This window comes from Thamnophis sirtalis, unplaced genomic scaffold (genome assembly GCF_051295495.1).
Source record: "Thamnophis sirtalis isolate CommonGarterSnake01/CBP01778 unplaced genomic scaffold, rThaSir2_p1.2 scaffold_18, whole genome shotgun sequence".
Taxonomy (NCBI): Eukaryota; Metazoa; Chordata; class Lepidosauria; order Squamata; family Natricidae; genus Thamnophis; species Thamnophis sirtalis.
In genome coordinates, this window is record NW_028261398.1 from 1,093,782 (window position 1) to 1,100,671 (window position 6,890).

Genomic DNA, 6,890 nt, shown 5'->3' on the forward strand with positions numbered 1-6,890 from the left:
AATAAAAAATAAAGAACAAAAAAGAAAAGAATAATAAAAAGGAAAAAAAGGAGGGGGGGGAACCCCCCCCCCAAGAAAGAGAAGTCAATATACTCTCTAACATTAAACTCAGCTTCTCATTATTTTTAAATTTTTAAACAATGTCTTTACCTGCTTCCGCATATAAATTCTATACCTCCCATCCTGCCTTTACCCGTGTCCGCATATATATTTTATCCTCATCCATTGCTCCTCTCATATTTACTCCACCCTCGTGTAGACTCTCCAGATAATCTTTCTTAACCTTGTATTCAAATAACAATTTATACAAAAATCAGCTTACATTCTGGATCAAGATAATCTAATTGAACTTTCACTACCCTTCCATCTACTCCACGCACCCGACTCCATTCATCCCAAACCCCAATCCAAGAAAACTATGATCTCCGCTCTCCTCGCCCCAAAGAATAGATCATGCGCAGTTTAAATTAAGATTCAAACAAGTCTTATATAAGTCCCATATAATATATGTCCAAAATCAGCACCGCTTCTTTCAGTCTCAATATCTCTTCATCGGTATACAGCTTTGTCATTTTATACCAGACAGGAGTCCTGAAATTTTATTCAGATTAAAAATTTAAGAGTATTTTAAAGGCATAGCTGGATCTTTATTCTTTACTCTTCTGCCCTTCCGGAAAGGGAAAGCAACACCCGCCGCCTTGTAGCCACGTGTCCCGCTGCTTATCTTCTCCTTCTCCTTGTCTTTCTCCAAGTCCGGATGAATCAGGAAGTCCCGCCTTCAGAGTTTTGTAGTAAAAATCTCGGGCTTCGCAAACAGAATTGAGACGATATTTTTGGTTCTCAAATGTGACTGTGATACCAGATGGCACTTCCCATTTATATTGTATCTGAGAATCTCTGAGTTTTTCAGTTAAGAAAGTGTAGTCTCTCCTTGCTCTTAATATTTGAGATGGTATTTCTTTAAAAACAATCAAGTCCTGTCCATCGATTCGCAGCCTGTTATTGTAAAACTTCTGTATTATCGCATTTCTGGATTCTCTTGTGGTGAAATATATAATTATGTCCCTCGGAAGCTGTCGTTGTTTTGCTACACACGAGTTCTGGCGATAAATTTTTTGAATCTGCCAATCAAAGTTAAATCCCGGACTTCCCACCGAACGTCTGAAAGCTTCAAAAAAGGTCTGTTTCAAATTCTCCTGTTCCTTTTCACGCAATCCTCTGATTCTTATTGCAAACGCAGTCTTATTGTAATTTATCATAACGAGTTGTTTTTGAGCATTTTCAACTTCCTGTTGTAACGTTTGAATTTTAGTTGTCAAATTAGAATTAGTTTTTTCCAAAAGTTCCAATTTGTCCTCCATTTCAGAAACATAGCCTGTCATAACAGTCATAACTCTGATCGTATCTTCCCTTGTTTGAGCAATCTTGGCGTCCAGTTTATCATATAAGTCCGATAAAAGTTGTTTAATTTCCTGTCTGAACTCTTTAAGGGTTTCAAAAAGAAATTCTTGCGTTAAGAGATCTCCAGTGGAGGGCGTGGGAGGCAAGGGCAGCGATTTTGTAACAATTTCTTGAGATGTATTATTAAGGAAACGCTTAGACTGCTTCAATTTGGGAGCCATTATAAAAAAACGCACAAACAGACAAAGCCTCTGCTCCCCTCGGTTTTAAATGGGATACTATTTATAGATTTTTAACAGTTAATAAGGAGAAGTCTTCAGGAGAATAGAACTGATTGAGTGTGTCATATATCAAACGCAGAAGCTATAAAATCGCCATCTTGTAACGCAGCTGGATAAGAAAGCCTTTTACAAAATTGAAGCTGGTATTTTGAATAGTAATAAGAAAAAAAATTTACAACTTCAAGTTAATATTTGGTTTTGAAGCCATTTCAAAATTTATCTGCCTGCAGTTAATAAAACTCTATTGCCTGAATATGCAGCTTTAAGTGAAGAGGCTGAATTCCCCTTTTATTTTGAAGTTAAGGCTTGGCAAAACTTTCAGTGAGTAAACATTGTAACAAGACCGTTCAGCAGATTCATCACCATTTAACTTCCAGATAAGCAAAGTTAATGAAGGGGTAACATTCTTGTAGAAATAAAGCTAATTAAAAAGCTTCTGCTGGCCTATTGTGAAACCAAAACATGTGATAAGCAATCTCTTTTGTTTTGGATTCTTGTGAATTCTTGTGAGGATTAACAAAAAGTGTTCATTATTACCGGAGAAACCAGCCTGCTCGGCGCCATTTTAGAAGCCTCTAAGTAAATAATTTTTCGGAGGAGAAAAAGAAAAGAAGCTAAAATGTTGATAAACAATTATTGTGCACGGAAATGGATTCAGCTCGTGATAAGATTAAATCAAACAAAACTTTGAGCAGAGTGGGGGAGTCTTACTTTGTCCTGCACAAGGCAGTTTGAAGTTCCCAGCACGGACAGCCGTTCTGCCTTGGGCTAGCCCCCCTTTCCCTGCAAGCACAAAAGCTGCAAAAATCGAAGAGCATTTGCCAGCAAAACAGTTTCTTCTTTCCTTCTTGCCTGAAGGATAAGAAAACCTGATAAGACGTCAGATGGAAGATCCTCTAAACAGGTACGTAGCCAGGAATTCGGAGGCAGCTGATTTTTTTGCATTTTGGACAGCACCCCAAGTTAACAGTACAATGAAAAAGGGAGGGGCTGCTGGGGGGAGGGGAGAGCTTTCCGAGTAGGCTGGAGAAAGTGCGTCCAGCTGGAGCAAAGACCCCTCCTCAATCAGTAAAAGCATCTGCACCAGGCAGGAGCAAGCAGTGGGCTGGTTTAGTTGGTGCCCCCTCCTCCTTTCCCACCCCCACCCCCAGTTTAAAGGCAGGCTTGCTCTCCCCACGAAGGAGGCAGGGCGCCCCTCAGCAGCCGGGGGTCTCCCTCCTGCCAGGGTTCCTGAGGAAAGAGCTTTCAAAAGGCGCCTCTCTCCAAGTGCAAACGAGATCAAGGGCAGGAGAAAAGGGGGGCTGGGGGGACCCCCATGGGATGCAGAAGTCAGAGGGACCAGAGCTGGTTCCGACTGCAATCCCAGCTGGAAGCAGAGAGGCAAAGAACCATCTCCTCTGGGCCAACTGGGCAGGACAGGTTAGGGGGTGGGGGTGAGGCTCAGGATTGGCCCCCTCCAGGCATATGGGACGTACGTGAAGGGGGGCAGAGGAAGTCCAGGGGTGCCTCTAGAGGAACTCTGCAGCTCTTCCTCCTCCCTGGGAAGCCGTGCAGAGTCGGGGGAATCGTCATCCTTGGTGAGAAGTCCTTCCCCATAGGAGGGTCCACCGTTTCCCAGCAAATTCTCAAAGTGGGGGAAGGGCCCATCAAAAGGGACTGGGGGGGGCAGGGATCCCATCCATGGATCCTCTGGGGTGGGAGGTGTCCAAGGAAGAGATCCATGGGTCAGGAAGCCAGCTACCCATCAAAGGCTGAGGAGCATCAGGTTGAAGAACATGACCTTAAACCAGGGTTTCTCCATCTGGCCAACTTTCAGAATTCCCCAGCCAGCAAAGGTTTAAGGCAGGGGTTCCCAAACTTTAAGCTCTGCTGGCTGGAGAATTCTGGGAGTTGAAGTCCACAAGTCTTAAAGTTGCCAGGTTTGGGAACCACTGGTTTAAGGTAAGGCTTCCAGTCCCAAACCGCATGCAAGAACTACGTTTCCCAAACTTAACCAGACCTCAAGGCACCACACGAGGCTGCAGATCTCTGCTCCAAGCCCAGGAGAAGACATGGTCCGGTCCTCCTGGTGGAGCAGAGCGGGGGGGGGGGCTTTTGGAAAGCACAGCTGGCCCCTCCCCCTCCCCTGGCCAAAAGGCATCCGCTCTGCCTCAAAGACCCACATTCCCCCCTTGACTAGAAACAGCCGATCCCACAGCAGGCAGTTGAGGGCACTTTTCCCAAGCCCATCCTAAGGCAGCTTCTCTTCTTCCAAAGGGAAACGTCTCTACTCAACGTTATTCCTTGAAGCAAAAGAGGGGCTGTCCGCTTAATTTCCCACCAGGTGGATGGATTTGGACAATGGACCAGCTTTTCTGCAGGGGGAGTGAAATCAAACTTCATTTAAGAAGTAGGACGTCACCCTCAATGGAACCAGAGGGAGGGGGATTCCTGAAAGACCTGGGATTTTTGAACAGAGGACAATTGATTTGATTTGATTTAATAAATTTATAGGCCGCCCAATCCCGAAGGACTCCGGGCAGCTTACAGAAAATAAATTTTAAAAAGTGAAGAGTTAAAAAAAACGGAGGAAAACAAATTAAAAAACCACATCATGCACCCAGTCTAATCGGGGCTGGACCTCGGTCAAGAGGTCAACAGCCCCAGGCCTGCCGGAATAGCCAGGTTTTGATAGCCTTTCGGAAGGCCATGAGAGTGGGGAGGGCCTGGATCTCTGGGGGTAGCTCATTCCATAGGGTCGGGGCGGCTACAGAGAAGGCCCTCCCCCGGGGAGCCGCCAGCCGACATTGTCTGGCTGACGGCACCTGGAGAAAGCCCACCCTGTGCGATCTTATCGGCCGTTGGGAGGTATGCGGCAGGAGACGGTCTCGCAGATATCCGGGTCCCAGGCCATGTAGGGCTTTAAAAGTAATAACCAGCACCTTGAATCGTGCTCGGAGACCGATAGGGAGCCAGTGCAGCTCACGGAGGATAGGTGTAGTGTGGGTGTATCTTGGTACACCCAGTATCGCTCGCGCGGCTGCATTCTGGACTAATTGTAGTCTCCGAACACTCTTCAGGGGCAGCCCCATGTAGAGCGCATTACAGTAGTCAAGTCTTGAGGTGACGAGGGCGTGAGTGACCGTTTGAAGTGCCTCCCGATCCAAATAGGGCCGCAACTGGTGCACCAGGCGAACCTGGGCGAAGGCCCCCCTGGTCACAGCCGACAGGTGATGTTCTAACGTCAGCTGCGGATCCAGGAGGACCCCTAAGTTGCGGACCCTCTCTGAGGGGAGTAAATTTTCTCCCCCTAGGCTTAGGGACGGACTACCTGGGCTGTCCTTAAAGGGCAACATCCACAGCCACTCGGTCTTGTCGGGATTGAGTGCGAGTTTGTTCACTCCCATCCAGACCCTAACAGCTTCCAGGCACTGGCACATCACTTCCACCGCTACCCTGAGTTGGCACAGGGTGGAAAGATACAACTGTGTGTCGTCCGTGTACTGGTGGTATTTAATCCCGTGCCGATGAATGATCTCACCCAGTGGCTTCATGTAGATATTCAATAGGAGGGGGGACAAGACCGACCCCTGCGGCACCCCATAATTAAGGGGCCTAGGGGTCGACCTCTGCCCCCCAAACAACACCGACTGTGACCTGTTGGAGAGGTAAGAGGAGAACCACCGTAGAACGGTGCCTCCCACTCCCACCTCCTCCAGCCGTCGCAGAAGGATACCATGGTCGATGGTATCGAAGGCCGCTGAGAGGTCAAGGAGCACTAGGATAGAGGAATGTCCTCTATCCCTGGCCCGCCAGAGATCATCGGTCAGTGCGACCAAGGCGGTTTCAGTGCAGTATCCAGACCTGAAACCAGACTGAAAAGGGTCTAGGTAATCTGCTTCATCCAAGGTCCTTCGGAGTTGAAGGGCCACCACCTTCTCAACAACCTTCCCTAGAAAAGGGAGGTTGGAGACCGGACGATAGTTTTTAAGAATAGCTGGGTCCAGAGAAGGCTTCTTGAGGAGGGGTCTTACCACCGCCTCCTTCAGGGGCTGCGGGAAAGATCCCTCCTGCAGAGACGTGTTCGTGATCCCCTGGAGCCAGCCTCGTGTGACCTCCCTGCTGGTCGAGACCAGCCAGGAGGGACACGGGTCCAGCAAACAGGTGGAGGCACTCATCGCTCCCATGGCCTCGTCCACTTCCTCAGGGGTGACAAGCTGGAACTCATTCCAGGAAATCTGAGCAAGACCCTCCCTCGGCATCTCCGCTGGTTCTGTCCAAGTGGAGTCAATGGAGACTATGTAGAGCAGACATTCTAGAAGTTCTAAAGTCAGGGCAATTTGGATTTTAATTTGAGAATCCCTGAATATCCACCTCCTAAAGTGTTTTAATGCAGGTATTAAACAACCTGATTTGGGCCGGAGGGGACTGACACGAGGTTAAATTCACGTTTCTCAAACGTGGCAATTTTAAAACTCGACTCCCCGGAGTCCCCCATACTGGCTGGGGAATTCTGGGAGTTGAAGTTCCTCCGCCTTAAACCTGCCAGGGCTGAGGACCCTGGGTTCAACAGGGGGCATCCCTCAAGTATCATTGCAACCCAAAAGGGGTTCCGTCTGAAGGTCTCCCTCCCATTTTCAAAATGTAAACGAAGGTCAACTCTCGGCTTGTAGATTCTTCAAAAGAGTTGGACTCTTTTGCTCAAGGGCACGAATCGCTGGGAAGCAAGGCAGAAGTTAACCATGGTTAGTTAGTGGTCAACACCCCCCCCCCCCACAGGGAGAAGGTTAAGTGCAATAAATTTAAAGAGATTTCCCTGGAAGAGAGTTTCACAACCCCACCAACTTTAAGATGGAGAGGGGGGAATGCAGACTGGCTGGGGAATTCTTGGGAGTTGAAGTCCCCCCCTCTTAAAGTTGGTGAAGTTGACAAACGGTGGCCCAGAAGGAGGAGAAAAATTTTGTGATTTTTGATTCGTTTTTCAAAGAAAACTTTGGTATTCAAGCAGACACAGACGGATCCTGTCCTTTTGCAGGCTCCCCCTTACTAGAAGAAACATATGACAATTCTAGGACTTTTTTCCTTTTTGGCAGTAATAGATTCACCTCTTTGGCAGGTTTTAAACTTCCTTTTAAACCTTTGAGATAGAAAAAAGACCCCCCCACCCCCTTAAAAAACCTGAAGCATCTTTAGCGTATTTATATAGAGATATAGATATAGATATAGATA